The sequence below is a fragment of the Rhinopithecus roxellana genome, chromosome 5 (genome assembly GCF_007565055.1).
Source record: "Rhinopithecus roxellana isolate Shanxi Qingling chromosome 5, ASM756505v1, whole genome shotgun sequence".
Classification (NCBI taxonomy): Eukaryota; Metazoa; Chordata; class Mammalia; order Primates; family Cercopithecidae; genus Rhinopithecus; species Rhinopithecus roxellana.
In genome coordinates this window covers 102,497,567-102,515,079 of record NC_044553.1, presented here as the reverse complement: position 1 = coordinate 102,515,079, position 17,513 = coordinate 102,497,567, and the positions used below count along the sequence as shown (strand labels likewise).

The 17,513-nt window shown below is 40.9% G+C and overlaps 1 protein-coding gene across 1 annotated transcript in view; it reads right to left on the bottom strand.

Moving 5' to 3' along the window:
* SLC25A21 (solute carrier family 25 member 21) overlaps positions 1–17,513 on the bottom strand; it is a 184,127-nt gene that overhangs the window by 20,277 nt on the left and 146,337 nt on the right. The gene's annotated exons all lie outside the window — the stretch shown is intronic.

The following is a 17,513-nucleotide window of genomic DNA, read 5'->3' as shown; positions in this document are numbered from 1 at the left end:
CATGGTTTTCATCTCTGTCATTTCATTTATGATCTTCTCTGCATTAATTAGTCTAGCTGTCAATTCTTCCACTCTTTTTTCAAGATTTTTAGTTTCTTTGCGCTGGGTACATAATTCCTCCTTTAGCTCTGATAAGTTTGATGGACTGAAGCCTTCTTCTCTCCTCTCGTCCAAGTCATTCTCTGACCAGCTTTGATCCATTGCTGGCGATGGGCTGCGCTCCTTTGCAGGGGGAGATGCGCTCTTATTTTTTGAATTTCCAGCTTTTCTGCCCTGCTTCTTCCCCATCTTTGTGGTTTTATCTGTCTCTGGTCTTTGATGGTGGTGACGTACTGATGGGGTTTTGGTATAGGTGTCCTTCCTGTTTGATAGTTTTCCTTCTGACAGTCAGAAGGACTGTCTGTTGGTCTGTTGGAGATTGCTTGAGGTCCACTCCAGACCCTGTTTGCCTGGGTATCAGCAGCAGAGGTTGCCGAAGATAGAATATTGCTGAACAGCGAGTGTACCTGTCTGATTCTTCCTTTGGAAGTTTCCTCTCAGGGGTGTACTCCACCCTGTGAGGTGTGGGGTGTCAGACTGCCCCTAGTGGGGGATTTCTCCCAGCTAGGCTACTCAGGGGTCAGGGACACACCTGAGCAGGCAGTCTGTCCGTTCTCAGATCTCAACCTCCGCGTTGGGAGATCCACGGCTCTCCCCAAAGCTGTCAGACAGAGTCGTTCGCGTCTGCACCGGCTCCCGCTACTTCCCCTGTTGGTCTTCAGCTGTGCGCTGTCCCCAGAGGTGGAGACTACAGAGACAGGCAGGCTTCCTTGAGCTGCTGTGAGCTCCACCCAGTTCGAGCTTCCCAGAGGCTTTGTTTACCTACTTAAGCCTCAGGAATGGCGGGCGCCCCTCCCCCAGCCTCGCTGCTGCCTTGCCGATAGATCGCGGCAGACTGCTGTTAGCAGTGAGGGAGGCTTCGTGGGCGTGGGACCCTCCCGTCCAGGTGTGGGATATATTCTGGTGTGCCTGTATGCTTACAGCGCAGTATTGGGGTGGGAGTTACCCGATTTTCCAGGTGTTGTGTGTCTCAGTTCCCCTGGCTAGGAAAACGGATCCCCTTCCCCCTTGCGCTTCCAGGTGAGGCGATGCCTCGCCCTGCTTCAGCTCTCACTGGTCAGGCTGCAGCAGCTGACCAGCACCGATTGTCCGGCACTCCCTAGTGAGATGACCCCAGTACCTCAGTTGAAAATGCAGAAATCACCGGTCTTCTGTGTCGCTCGCGCTGGGAGTTGGAGACTGGAGCTGTTCCTATTCGGCCATCTTGCTCCCTTGCCGATCTCATTTGTATGTGCCACATTTTCTTAATCCAGTCTGTCACTGATGGACATTTGGGTTGATTCCAAGTCTTTGCTATTGTGAATAGTGCTGCAATAAACATACGTGTGCATGTGTCTTTATAGCAGCATGATTTATAATCCTTTGGGTATATACCCAGTAATGGGATGGCTGGGTCAAATGGTATTTCTAGTTCTAGATCCTTGAGGAATCGCCACACTGCTTTCCACAATGGTTGAACTAGTTTACAGTCCCACCAACAGTGTAAAGGTGTTTCTATTTCTCCTCTCCAGCATCTGTCGTTTCCTAACTTTTTAATGATTGCCATTGTACCTGATGTGAGATGGTATCTCATTGTGGTTTTGATTTGCATTTCTCTGATGGCAAGTGATGATGAGCATTTTTTCATGTGTCTGTTGGCTGTATGAATGTCTTCTTTTGAGAAGTGTCTGTTCATATCCTTTGCCCACTTTTGGATGGGTTTTTTTTTCTTGTAAATTTGTTTGAGTTCTTTGTAGGTTCTGGATATTAGCCCTTTGTCAGATGAGTAGATTGCAAAAATTTTCTCCCATTCTGTAGGTTGCCTGTTCACTCTGATGGTAGTTTCTTTTGCTGTGTAGAAGCTCTTTAGTTTAATTAGATCCCATTTGTCAATTTTGGCTTTTGTTGCCATTGCTTTTGGTGTTTTAGACACGAAGTCCTTGCTCATGCCTATGTCCTGAATGGTATTACCTAGGATTTCTTCTAGGGTTTTTATGGTTTTAGGTCTAACATTTAAGTCTCTAATCCATCTTGAATTAATTTTCATATAAGGAGTAAGGAAAGGATCCAGTTTCAGCTTTCTACTTATGGCTAGCCAATTTTCCCAGCACCATTTAATAGGGAATCCTTTCCCCATTTCTTGTTTTTGTCAGGTTTGTCAAAGATCAGATGGCTGTAGAAGTATGGTATTATTTCTGAGGGCTCTGTTCTGTTCCATTGGTCTATATCTCTGTTTTGGTACCAGCACCATGCTGTTTTGGTTACTGTAGCCTTGTAGTATAGTTTGAAGTCAGGTAGCATGATGCCTCCAGCTTTGTTCTTTTTGCTTAGGGTTGTCTTGGCAATGCGGGTCTTTTTTGGTTCCAAATTAACTTTAAAGTAGTTTTTTCCAATTCTGTGAAGAAAGTCATTTGTAGCTTAATGGGGATGGCATTGAATCTGTAAATTACTTTGGGCAGTATGGCCATTTTCAGGACACTGATTCTTCCTATCCATGAGCATGGAATATTCTTCCATTTGTTTGTGTCCTCTTTTATTTCGTTGAGCAGTGGTTTGTAGTTCTCCTTGAAAAGGTCCTTCACATCCCTTGTAAGTTGGATTCCTAGGTATTTTATTCTCTGTGAAGCAATTGTGAATGGGAGTTCATTCATGATTTGGCTCTCTGTTTGTCTGTTACTGGTGTATAAGAATGCTTGTGCTTTTTGCACATTGATTTTGTATCCTGAGACTTTGCTGAAGTTGCTTATCAGCTTAAGGAGATTTTGGGCTGAGACGATGGGGTTTTCTAAATATACAATCATGTCATCTGCAAACAGTGACAATTTGACTTCCTTATTCTCTAATCCAATACCCTTTATTTCTTCCTCTTGCCTGACTGATCTGGTCAGAACTTCCAACATTATGTTGAACAGGACTGGTGAGAGAGGGCATCCTTGTCTTATGCTGGTTTCCAAAGGGAATGCTTCCAGTTTTTGCCCAGTCAGTATGATATTGGCTGTGCATTTGTCATAAATAGCTCTTATTATTTGAGATACGTTCCATCAATACCTACTTTATTGAGAGTGTTTATCATGAAGGGCTGCTGAATTTTGTCAAAGGCCTTTTCTGCATCTATTGAGATAATCATGTGGTTTTTGTCATTAGTTCTGTTTGTGTGATGGATTACGTTTACAGATGTGCATATGTTGAACCAGGCTTGCATCCCAGGGATGAAGCCAACTTGATCCTGGTGGATAAGCTTTTTGATGTGCTGCTGTATTTGGTTTTCCAGTATTTTACTGAGGATTTTTGCATCGATGTTCAATAGGGATATTGGTCTAAAATTCTCTCTCTCTCTCTTTTTTTTTTTGTTATGTCTCTGTCAGGCTTTGGTATCAGGATGATGCTGGCCTCATAAAACGAGGTAGAGAGGATTCCTTCTTTTTCTATTGATTGGAATAGTTTCAGAAGGAATGGTACCAGCTCCCCTTTGTACCTCTGGTAGAATTCGTCTGTGAATCCGTCTCGTCCTAGACTTTTTTTTGGTTAGTAGGCTATTAATTATTGCCTCAATATCAGAGTCTGTTATTGGTCTATTCAGAGATTCAAATTCTTCCTGGTTTAGTCTCAGGAGGGTGTATATGTCCAGGAATTTACCCATTTCTTCTATATTTTCTAGATTATTTGCATAGAGGTATTTATAGTATTCTCTGATTGTAGTTTGTATTTCTTTGGGATCGGTGGAGATATCTCCTTTATCATTTTTTATTGCGTCTATTTGATTCTTCTCTCTTTTCTTCTTTATTAGTCTTGCTAGCAGTCCATCTATTTTGTCGATCTTTTCAAAAAAACAACTCCTGGATTCACTGGTTTTTTGTGTCTCTATCTCCTTCAGTTCTGTTCTCATTTTAGTTATTTCTTGCCTTTTGCCAGGTTTTGAATGTGTTTGCTCTTGATTCTCTAGTTCTTTTCATTGTGATGCTAGAGTGTCGATTTTACATTTTTCCTACTTTCTCTTGTGGGCATTTAGTGCTATAAATTTCCCTGTACTCACTGCTTTAAATGTGTCCCAGAGATTCTCGTATGTTGTGTCTTTGTTATCATTGGTTTCAAAGAACATCTTTATTTCTGCCTTCATTTCGTTATGTACCCAGCAGTCATTCAGGAGCAAGTTGTTCAGTTTCCATGTAGTTGTGCGGTTTTGAGTGAGTTTCTTAATCCTGAGTTCTAATTTGATTGCATTGTGGTATGAGAGACAGTTTGTTGTGATTTTTGTTCCTTTACATTTGCTGAGGAGTGCTTTACTTCCAATTATGTGGTCAATTTTAGAATAAGTGTGATGTGGTGCTGAGAAGAATGTATATTCTGTTGATTTGGGAAGGAGAGTTCTGTAGATGTCTATTAGGTCTGCTTGTTGCAGAGCTGAGTTCAGGTCCTGCATATACTTGTTAACCTTCTGTCTCATTGATCTGTCTAACACTGACAGTGGAGTTTTAAAGTCTCCTATTATTGTTTTATGGGAGTCTAAGTCTCTTTGTAGGTCTCTAAGAACTTGCTTTATGAATCTGGGTGCTCCTGTGTTGGGTGCTTATATATTTAGGATACTTAGCTCTTCTTGTTGAATTGATCCCTTTACCATTATGTAATGGCCTTCTTTGTCTCTTCTGATCTTTGTTGGTTCAAAGTCTATTTTATCAGAGACTAGGATTGCAACCCCTGCTCTTTTTTTGCTTTCCATTTGCTTGGTAGATCTTCCTCCATCCCTTTATTTTGAGTCAATATGTGTCTTTGCATGTGAGATGGGTCTCCTGAATACAGCACACTGATGGGTCTTGACTCTTTATCCAATTTGCCAGTATGTGTCTTTTTATCAGGGCATTTAGCCCATTTACTTTTAGCATTAATGTAATTATGTATGAATTTGATTCTATCATTATGATGTTAGCTGGCTATTTTGCCCATTAATTGATGCGGTTTCTTCCTAGTATCTATGGTCTTTACAATTCGGCATGTTTTTGCAGTGGCTGGTACTGGTTGTTTCTTTACATGTTTAGTGTTTCCTTCAGGAGCTCTTGTAAAGCAGGCCCGGTGGTGACAAAATCTCTTGGCATTTGCTTGTCTGTAAAGGATTTTATTTCTCCTTCACTTATGAAGCTTAGTTTGGCTGGGTATGAATTTCTGGGTTGAAAATCCTTTAAGAATGTTGAATATTGGCCCCCACTCTCTTCTGTCTTGTAGGATTTCTGCCGAGAAACCTGCTGTTAGTCTGATGAGCTTCCCTTTGTGGGTAACCTGACCTTTCTCTCTGGCTGTCCTTAACACCTTTTCCTTCATTTCAACCTTGGTGAATCTGAGAATTATGTGTCTTGGGGTTGATCTTCTTGAGGAGTATCTTTGTGACGTTCTCTGTATTTCCTCAATTTGAATATTGGCCTGCCTTGCTAGGTTGGGGAAATTCTCCTGGATAATATCCTGAAGAGTGTTTTCCAACTTGGTTCCATTTTTCCCATCACTTTCAGGTACACTGATCAAATGTAAATTTGGTCTTTTCACATAGTCCCATATTTCTTGGAGGCTTTGTTCATTCCTTTTTACTCTTTTTTCTCTAACCTTGTCTTCTCACTTTATTTCATTAATTTGATCTTCAATCACTGATACCCTTTCTTCCAGATGATTGAATTGTCTATTGAAGCTTGTGCATGTGTCATGAAGTTCTCGTGCCATGGTTTTCAGCTTCATGAGGTCATTTAAGGTCTTCTCTACACTGTCTATTGTAGTTAGCCATTTGTCTAATCTTTTTTCAAGGTTTTTAGCTTCTTTGCAAAGGGTTCGAACATCCTCCTTTAGCTTGGAGAAGTTTGTTATTACTGACCTTCTGAAGCCTACTTCTCCTCTGTCAACTTGTCCAACTCATTCTCCATCCAGCTTTGTTCTGTTGCTGGAGAGGAGCTGCAATCCTTTGGAGGAGAAGAGGTACTTGATTTTTAGAATTTTCAGCTTTTCTGATCTGGTTTCTCCCCATCTTTGTGGTTTTATCTACCTTTGGTCTTTGATGTTAGTGACCTACAGATGGGGTTTTGGTGTAGATGACCTTTTTTTGATTTTGATGCTATTCCTTTCTGTTTGTTAGTTTTCCTTCTGACAGTCAGGTCCCTCAGCTTCAGGTCTATTGGAGTTTTCTGGAGTTCTACTCTAGACACTGTTTGCCTGGGTATCACCAGTGGAGGTTGCAGAACAGCAAATATTGCTGCCTGATCCTTCCTCTGGAAACTTTGTCCTAGAGGGGCAACCACCTATATGAGGTGTCTGTGTGTCCCTACTTGGAGGTGTCTCCCAGTCACGCTACACAGAGGTCAGAGACCCACTTGAGGAGGCAGTCTGTCCATTCTCAGAATTCAGATGCCATGCTGGGAGAACCACTGCTCTCTTCAGAGCTGTCAGACAGGGATGTTTAAGTCTGCAGAAGTTGTCTGCTGCCTTTTATTCAGGTACATCTTGCTCACAGAGGTGGAGTCTAGAGGCAGTAGGCCTTGTTGAGCTGTAGTAGGCTCTGCCCAGTTTGAGCTTCCTGGCCGCTTTGTTTACCTACTCAAGCCTGAGTGATGGTGGACGTCCATACCCCAGCCAGGCTGCCACCTTGCAGATCCATCTCAGAGTGCTGTGCTAGCAGTGAGAAAGGCTCCGTGGGTGTGGGACCCACCGAGCCAGGGATGGGGGAGAATCACCTTGTCTGCAGGTTGCTAAGACCTTGGGAAAAGTGCAGTATTTGGGCAGGAGTGCCCCATTTTTCCAGATAGTCTGTCATGGCTTTCCTTGCCTAGAAAAGGGAAATCCCCCAACCCCTTGTGTTTCCTGGGTGAGGCGATGCCCCGTCCTGCTTTGGCTTGCCCTCTGTGGGCTGCAACCCCTGTCCAACCAGTCCTAATGAGATGAACCATGCACTTCAGTTGGAAATGCAGAAATCACCTGTCTTCTGCGTTGATCACGCTGGGAGCTGCAGACCAGAGCTGTTCCTATTCGGCCATCTTGGAGCGCCTACCCCAGGTTCCACCAAAATTTAATACAATACCACCTCAAGCAATCCTCCTGCCATGGCCTCCCAAAGCGCTAGGATTACAGGCATGAGTCACTGTGCCCAGCTCATGCCAACATCTTGATGTAAAAATAAAACACATTCTTCCTCTCTTCCTTTCCATCCCATTCTTCCAACAAATCCCCCACAATCTATTTGTGCACAGTCTTTGGCTGCATTTAAGAAAGGTGTGTGTTCATGTCACAGGAATGGTTGATCCTACTGTACTCTGCATTTGATCAACAAAAAAACTGCAATATTCTGTTTAGCTCTGACATTGACATGGACAAATCTGATGCACTATAGTAAGAGAGATAGGCTGCTCAGAGGACTGGAAGCCATGTCACCAGAAGAGTGAATGGGGACCTGTGGGTATACTCTGAAGAAAGAAAGACCCATGTGTCCACACATTTGAAGAAGTATGTAGAGTACAATGATTAAGAACATGGGGTCTAGGTTCAGATTGCCTAGGGTCAGGTCTTTGAAAGGAGTTAGTGGAGATAGGCACCAGGCTCTGACATTCTTTGTGAAGACTTGTTCAAAATCTCTAAAGAAAAGGGCTATGCCATGTCACCCTCCTCTTGTGTATTTACCAAGCCTGACACATCATAGATGTGTAATAAATGCCTTAGCTTCCTTTATAAAAACATAATAAACAAAGAACCAAGGTTTCAGAAGCAAATTACAAAGGAGGCAGATACACACACTGGTTAAGCACCTGGTAGCAACCGCAAGGCAAATAATAGCAGCTTATCATTGTCTTGTCCACAGCTGGGTATGGTGGTCATGAAAATGATGTGGTGCATTGGAATCATAGTTGCCTCCTGGTAACTGAACAAGGATGCAGCTTAAGTGAGAATGAACTGCCTTTTTTTTTTTAAGAGGAAATTTGCATTTTAGGTATTGTTAGTTCTAATGGGTCCAAGTCAGCTTAGAGTCAGCTCTCACTACACACCTTTCATTCTTTATAATCTTGGCTCTCTTTTGTTGTTTTGTTCATAAACTTTGACAAAAACATTTTCCTCCCGATGTCATGGTATCCTGCTTTTTTGTTCCCAGTGAAAATACCTGCTATTGAAGCTTAATTTAAAAATACAGTTGTTTTTACTTCACTGCTAATCAGAAGAATCTATTACAGTGTTTGTTTTCTCTTCATGTGAGATAATTTAGGGAAATGCTAGCTCTCCACTCCTCAGAAGGTCACTAACTAAAATGAGATGGTTCAATTGATAAGCATTCTTTAAGGAATGTGGAGTATTCCCAAGATCCTATCCTTGCAGGGCTCTAGGCTTTGGAATGAAGTCAAAGTCTTGTTAAAACCTCTGCATCTAAATGTAGCCATTCAGAAAATAGCCATGAAAATTCCTTTTTTCCCTCTAAGTTGTCTGTTCTTTAAAGTATCGAAAAATGTAGAATAATTTTGAAGGTTTTACCCACTTAGATCAAATTATTTTATGTATATATATATAAAATGTCAAAATGGATTACGGTTTAAGCATAATACTTATCGCTTGATTATATCATCTCCTGTATATATTTCACATATATAATATGTATTGTATATACCTATATACGCACGTGGTTAGACAATACCACCTAGGAATTAATTATGTGTTGAGTATTATACAGAATACAGGAAAGTATTTCTGTATTTCCTTGGGAACCCAGTAGGATATTTCTGTTTTAGTATGTTCTTTCTGTTTGACTCTCTCTCCTTGACTCAATAAAGGCACTGACCCCAAGGAAAACTAACAAGCCAGGTTCCCAAAACAAAATTCTAGAGATTGAGAAACCGGAGGGAGGGCACAATGAGATGCTTCAACATGGAGGTAGGGAGATAATCAAGAAGTCTTTGAACCAAGCTAGTTCAATGAGATTATACCTCTGAACTTCCATACATGAAACTTTCTCATGCCCATTTAGTTTCACTTATGTAATATGTCTGTTCCATATACCCGCCGTTTAAGGGAAGTAAGTTGCCTTTATATTATGTGCCTAAAACATTCTGGTCAAGCTAACCTCTGCAGCCTCCATTTCTCCTTTTCTACTGGTTCTCCATTTCTCCATTTCTCCATTTCTACTGGTTCTCCATGCACCAGCAACACTCATTCTTAATCTTCTCTGGGGTCCCTGAGTTTCTTTCTGCTTCAGGATAGTCATATTCCTGTTCTTTCTGCCTGGTTCATTCAACCTCTTCAGATTGGCTTGGCTTGTCCTCATTCTTCAGCCCAAGCCTAAACATTGTTTCCAAAAAAGACCTTTCTAGCCAGGCTCGGTGGCTCACCCCTGTAATCCCAGCACTTTGGTAGGCTGAGGCAGGAGGATCCCTGAGCCCAGGAGTTGGAGATCAGTCTGTGCAACACAGGGAAATTCTGTCTCTACAAAAAAAAAAAAAAAAAAAAAAGAAAGAAAAAAAGAAAACGGACTTCCCTACACCAACTCCCTGCCCCATCATGCCATCATGGGTCTAGATTAGAATCCTTGTTTATAAATTCTCACAGCTTGATAGTTATCTTGCGTGGCACTTAACACAATTGGAATGATTCAGTTCCTTGTGCAATGATTTGTTTATTGTCTGTCTCCTCTATTTGACTGTAAATGTTATTAAGGGAGGAGCAGTGCTGATGCTTCCTAAGAGAGTGCCCAACACACAGTAGGTGCACCGTGAATACTTTTGGAATGAATGAATAGAATAGACCCACTGAGAACCTAAAGCTATTTGCACCTCATTTCCATCCACTTGGGGAGTGTCTGACTGGCCTGAAATTTATTTAAGGAAGTATTTGAATCCCTGGCCCTCTGCTCTCTGCCCTCTCCCATACCCCCTCCCCCACACATACCCTCACTAGGGAGTCTGTGCAAACTGCCAATGAAAGATGCCCCTTTTTACCACAGAATATTGTCACATATCCTGGAATTTTATAGATAATAGGTACTTGTAGTTTTCCCCCAGTGGTTTCTAGAAAGGAGAGTTGTTCTTAATGAAACTTTAATGTTCCTGCCCTTCCCATTACCGGATGATTGGTAAGACTAATGATGGAGTAAGAGAGAATCAGAAAATTAAATCCTCATAAATTAAATCATACCATGCTCTAATTCTATTGAGATTCTTCTTTTCAAAATATAAACGGCTCTGTCTAAGTTCTCCCCTTGAACCCAAAGGTGCATTTTTCATTCAGCTCAGTGCACACCTTAGGGAAGGATGTAGCTCTCAATCATGAAACTAACACATTTCCACATTTCTTCTGGTAAACTGAAGTGGGTCTGGCACCACCCTCAGACATTCTACAGAATTTACCTTGGAAGAAAATAAATATGTTTGACTTAATGCTGTCTGTAGTGAATGACCACAGGGACAGGTCTAAATGGTTTATTAAATAAGAAAGATTGAACATTTGAAAAACTGTTCTCTCTTAAAATATTTCTAACCCACACATGTAATTTATATTATGGCAAAATTCAACACAAAAGATCTATTGTTTTTGGCAAAATAACTGCAAACATCCTTAATTAGGATGCAAACTGAAAGCACCATTTAATACTGTTGACAGCCATTAGCTTTAGACAGCTGTTTCCACTACTATTTTATTTATGGAAACATATGAAAAGAAGTAAATATGGAACTAGAAGACAAAATTATTCATGACATGTAATATTTAAATCTTATGATTTTTATTTGCATGTCAACATCACAAATAATATGCTCTGAACATCCCCAACTTGGAATGGTAATGAAAAAAACTGTTTTTGCAATGAGAGCTTATTCCCACAGATATTCGAAAAAGATGTCAGCATTTAAGTTAATCAGTATCTGTTTCTAGTGGGCTTTACTTTGAGAAGTGATGGCCTCTTTCTGGGGAGAAAGGATAATTCTTTATCCTGACACCCCATTCCATTTACTACAAGATGTAAACGAATGCCTCCATTAAGTGAATTCCATCGTCAGTCAGTATCCAAAGCAGTCTTTCCTCTATTGTAGTCACTTATTCACCATTCAATAGGAACAGCTAGCTCCTAAAAACAAATCTGAAAGAACATAACATAGGGCATCATTTTCAAACTGGTAATGCCTCATTCTTCTAGGGCCGTGTCTCATAACTCGGTGTTTCTACGGATTACGGACTGAGGATATGAAAGGGAGGACCAGGTTATGGGTCTGAACATGGCAGAAGGAGAATCTGGTTACATTATCTGGACATTTCAGACACTTCATTTATTTAAATTTTAGTAACCACTTTTAAAGAGATAATTTATGTGTGACAAAATACAAGGTAAGACTGGGCACGGTGGCTAATGTCTGTAATCCCAGCATTTTGGGAGGGTGAGGCGGGCGGGATCACCAGGTCAGGAGCTCGAGACCAGTCTGACCAACATGGTGAAATCCTGTCTCTACTGAAAATACAAAAATTAGCCACACATGGTGGCGCATGCCTGTAATCCCAGCTACTCAAGAGGCTGAGGCAAGAGAATCGCTTGAACCCAGGAGGCAGAGGTTGCAGCGAGCCAAGATAGTGCCACTGTACTCCAGCCTGGGTGACAGAGCACTGACTCCATCTCAAAAAACAAAACAAAACAAAACAAAACAAAAACAAGGTAAAATGTAGAGTGAAAGCATTACATGATATGGTCGAAAGAGCTCTGGTCTCTCATTCTTTCCCCACCCCTGCCATATGGCTTCAGGTGAATTACTTCAGTAACTCATCTCTGGGCCTTGAGTTCCTGTTAGGTTTCCTTATCTGAAAATGACAATTATTGTGACAAGCATCAGGCAAAATCATGGAGTCTATAAAAATGATTTTAATAGCATAAAGTGGCACAGAAAGTCGGGATATTTTTCTGTGATAACTTAAAAAATGTATGTACCATAGATCACTAATCTGAAGAGTTAAAAAGTCAAGAACTTCAAGGATGGTAACTGACCTGAGTTACCTGGGCTTACTGTTTTAAGTTCTTATTTTACCTCTGCAAACATAGCCTTAGAATTAAGTAAAATGTGAATATGTAAACTGGGTGATCTATTTTATGAGGTTCTGCTACATTTTTTAGTGATTTACTTCCTATTATAAAGTTAATGCATACAAAATGTAAAAGCTCTCAACAGCTTAGAATGGTATTAATATAAAGAACAAGTACTTCCCTCCACCACTGCTCACTTTCTCCCACTCAATCTCTCTCTGTCTCTGCCTCTGTCTCTGTCTCTGTCTCTCTCTCTCTCACTCACACAATTCCTCATTTCCACTCCCCAGAGAAAAACATTATAAACAGTTTATTGTAAAACCAAGTACTTTGAAGATGAAAAATACTGTAAGACATTTATAGATTTTTTTTTAAATTAAAGAAAAATCTAGAATTATCCCATGCCAGTCAGAGTTCGTGAAATCTCAGATTTCCTTGGAACAACAGAATGACCAATTGCTGGGTAAGGGAATTGAAACAATAACCCTGTAAACAAACTGTCCAAAGTGAATGGCCAGAGACAGCCTACAGCAAAGATGGAATAAAGTCTTCAAGAAACACCACCTCCTCATCATGGTTTATAACAACTTGATGACGTTCTTCAACATGTTTTAATGATTATCATACCTTCCCCTTCACAAAGGATTGATTTATTATGGTTTAAATTTAAAGAATACTGGTTTCCCAGTTTTGAATCAGGCTTAGATTACAGAACACATAAAATCAATGACTTTGTTCTAGGCCAGGAGAGAAAAAAAAAAAAAAAAAAGAAACACCAACCAGCGTTCATTTAAGTACACAAGGAATAGTTTGGGGAAAAAATTCCTCCCGCAATTCTGCATACTAACGAGCTCCACTACTCCTTCCCTCACACATCATTGGGACCATCTCACTTCACTTTCATGCCACTTTAACATTCACAAATTTCTTCACATATTATTTGTTTTAATCTTCAAAACAATCTTGTCAGATAGAAAAACATTGTTTTTCAATTTACAGATTCAAAAAACTGAAGCTTAGAGCAGTGAAGTGATAGGCTCAAGGTCATTCCACCAGTAAGGGACAAGACTTCACTTCTCACTGAGGTAGACCGATGACTTCTAAACATCTGTCTCCAGCTTAGCTTTTTCCTCACAAGCCACAGGACCTATATCCAGCCAATGGACTTAACGTCAGCACTTTGCAGTCCCAAATGCAGTTAGACTCAGAGTTTCCAGGCAGAGCCCATAATATTCCTCCATAAGCCCATTCCTCTTTCAGTGGTTTTCTTTCCCAGTGAATGGTGCCCAATTGTTTCAGTTGCTCAAGCCAAAAACCTAGGCATCCTTCTGAACCCCCTACTTTTTCTCAACATGCACTTATGGTCCATCACCACACCCTGCAGATTCTGCCTTCGGAATACTTCTCAAATAGGCCCACTTCTCCCTGTCTCCCCCATAGACGCTATAGTCCAAGACCCCACCACCTTGTATTGCAATCATTTCCATGTATACATTCTGCCTTTTCCCTCCCAACCCCACCTCATCCCTTCTCCACACTGTAGCCAGAATCATCAGGCTGTTCCTCTGCTTAAAATCATTTGTCGGCTTCCAAATGATGAAGATAAGAATCTTAGATGAAGATAAGAATCCTTAGTGTGGCCCACAACGGCCAGTATGATCTGATCCCCTTGTGTCTCTCTAGCCACGTTCTTGCCTTCACCTTTTTGCTTTCATCGCTTGGGCTATTTTTTCATTTTAGCCAAGGTACCCAGCTCTCTCCCTCCTAGAGCCTTTGTGCTGGATGTTCCATGTGTCTGGAATGCTTTTGCCCATTTGCTGTCCCTTGCTAATTTCTAACTCATTCTTCAGCTCAAATGTCACTTCCTCAGGGAAGTCTTCCCTGACCATCAGGTTTGTACTGGGGGAATTGCTCCTTTATTGCTCCTAAATATGAGTTTGTTTACTTGTTGTTGTCTGTTACGTCCATTACCTTGTAAGCGCTGGGACAGCTTCTCATTATTGCATCTCCTGGTGGTTGGCACAGGGCTTGGCACATGTTAGACGCTCAATAAATAAGGGTTCGATGACGACTGAAAGCCAGGAGTCACACTCAGACCTGTTGATCCCACATTTTACGCACAACATTCCTCCCAGCCCCCAATCTAGCCGGCCCCAGTGCCTAGATCATTAAATCAGAGTCCTGATTAATAAATGAATCACTTATTTACTAGTACTATCTAGTATATATTTACTAGTATAATCTGGGGATGGGAAGTGCTATCTAATAGAGAATTCATTTGGCAAAGGAATCAGTGCTTTTAACTTGGAAGCTAAAATTGGAAATGAAATTCTGATCTACATGGCACATTTTAGCACTGTCAAAGGAAGTTTGTGATTTAAAATTGTTAACAGTCAAATATATAGAAAGCAACGCATTAGCATTCTTCACTGGTGCAACACTAGTGTTCAAAGAAGGTTACAGTGGAATTTATTCAACTTTCACTTTTTAAAATAATGAAAGCCAGGCATAGTTGCTCATGCCCATAATCCCAGCATTTTGGAAGGCTGAGGTGGGAGGATCACTGAAACGCAGAAGTTCAAGACTAGCCTGGGCAACAAAGGGAGATCCCAATTTCTACAGAAAAATAAAAAATTTAGCTGAGCATGGTGGCACACGTCTGTAGTCCCAGCTACTCAGGAGGCTAAGGTGGGAGGATCATTTGAGCCCAGGAGGTGGAGGCTGCAGTGAAACACTGTTTCAAAAAAAAAAAAAAAAAAAAAAAAAAAAAAACTAACTAAATAAATGAAAACAAAATAAAATAAAATAATGACAAATCATATCTCAGTAAACATCCTATTGTAGGATACTTTGGATGGGAGTGAGGAAATGAGGCATTCCAGTTACAGGTTCTCAGCTTGGTAAAACTTATAAAAACATAAAAAATTAATTATAAACCTATGATGAACAAAATGTGTCTTTTATTTAAAGATTTAGAAGATAGTTTTCAGGGTCCTGATTAATAAATGAATCACTTATTTACTAGTATAATCTAGATGTGGGAAGTGCTATCTAATAGATAATTCATTTGGAAAAGTGCTGGTTGACATTTCACTGAATATCATTAGAAAAAATTGGGCAAACACATGCTAACTTTTTTTTTTTTTTTTTAAATAAGATCTTTCCCTGTCACCCAGGCTGGAGTGAAGTGCCATGGTCATGGTTCACTGCAGTCTGGTCCTTCCACGCTCAAGCAATCTTTCTACCTCAGTCTTGCAGGCAGCTGGGATGACAGGCACTTACCACAGCACCTGGCTAATTTTTAAAATTTTGTAGAGACAGTGTCTCACTATGTTGCTCAGGCTGGTTTTGAACTCTTGGCCTCAAGCAATCCTCTTGTCTCAGTCTGCAGAGTAGTTGGGACTACAGATGTGTGCAATCACACCTGGCTAATGTTTTTTTTTTATTTTTTATTTTTTTTTTGTAGAGATGATGTCTCACTATGTTCCCTGGGCCTGTCTCAACTCTTGGCCTCAAGCAATCCTCCTGACTCAGCCTCCCAAAGTGCTAGGATTACAGGCTTCAGCCACTGTGCCAGCTTAGGTTTTTTGTTTTGTTTTGTTTTTTTAACAATTCAGAACATTTAATAACTTAAGTGTATTGATTAATTGTAGAATACAGTTTGTACTTGTGGATTTTCTTTTTAAGCATACGACCAAACATACATCTGATTAATCTTTTTTTTTTTTTTTTTTTTTTTTTTTTTTGAGATGGAGCCTCACTCTGTTGCCCAGAGTGGAGTGCAATGGCACCATCTCGGCTCACTGCAACCTCCACCTCCCATGTTCAAGAAATTCTCCTGCCTCAGCCTCCTGAGTAGCTGGGATTACAGGCATGTGCCACAATGCCCGGCTAATTTTTGTAGTTTTGTAGAGTGGTTGTCTTACAGCCTGAAAAACAGAGTTGGTTTCATGGGTGTGTGACTAGTGCTGTCATGTGGGGCCTGCATTTAGAAGAGATGAGCCCCATGATTGGTATAATGCTCTACTATCACTGTTTTGAAATTCTTAATAAGTTCTGAATAAAGGGCTCTGCATTTTCATTCTGCTCTGGGCCTTACAAATTATTTAGCAAGTTCCTGTTAAAAAAAATCTCAGTGTTTTGAGAGCTTCTTTGTGTCATCCAGAAACAGTGTTTATTGCACTCATTTTCTATACCTTGACAAGAGAAGAACTCTGAGGGTCCCTGGAATCAGAATTGTCAGTCACTAGGGGGGTCTATATACACTGGCCAATCAGGGATTTCAGACCAAAAAAACATAAGCTTCTACTCAATAAATGAGATTTCCAAATACAGTGAAACCTGGTTAACAACTTTGGTTAGTGAAGTGAAGCAATGCCAACAGATGGTTAATGTGTAACACATGGTGTAGATTCAGCTGTTATTTAAGAAAAGTCCTGGCCTTTACTAGAATATGGGGGATAGCTGGGCAAAGACAGGTACAACTAACTTTACTGAACAGTCTAGTCAGCCATACTAGAAACAGTTTTATGATTTTAAAAAAAGTCCTTCAATACTTTTCTACTAAGAAAAATGAAGAACTGGACCCCTAAGGGAAACTGCCTGCTTGTGAAAAATGTTACTCCAACTGGTGCATCTAGGATTGCAATTTTAATTGCAAGCAAGCAATTTGATGGTAGGGAAAAATTCTGTGATACTATGGCTTAAAAGCACATCCTGTGCTACTTTTATAGTGCAGAAGTTGAAAAAGGCTGTTCGTATCTGTAAGTTACCATTTAAAAAGTTATTATGATGATGATTATTATTTAGAAATAAGGTCTTACTTGGCCGGGCGCAGTGGCTCACGCCTGTAATCCTGGCACTTTGGGAGGCCGAGGTGGGTGGGTCGCCTGAGGTCAGGAGTTTGAGACCAGTCTGGGCAACAAGGTGAAACCCCGGCCGTACTAAAAATGCAAAAAAAATTAGCTGGGTGTGGTGGCGGGCACCTGTAATCTCAGCTACTCGGGAGGCTGAGGCAAGAGAATCGCTTGAACCCCAGAAGCAGAGGTTGCAGTGAACTGAGATTGTTCCATTACACTCCAGCCTGGGTGACAAGAGTGAAACTTTGTCTCCAAGAGAAAAATAAAAAAAAGAAAGGAAAAGAAAAAAAGAGAAAGAAATAGGGTCTTACTCTGTCACCAGGCTGGAGTGCAGTGGCGCAACCATAGCTCACTGCAGCCTTGAACTCCTGGGCTCAAGCGCTCCTTCCACTGCAGCCTCCCAAGTAGCTTGACTATAAGTGGACACTACCATGTCTGGTTAATTTTTTAATTTTTTGTAGAGAGGTCCCATTGTGTTGCCCAGGCTGGTTTCAAAATTCCTGGTTTTAAGCAATCCTCCTGCCTTTGCCTCCCAAAGTGCTAGGATTACAGGCATGAACCACTGCACC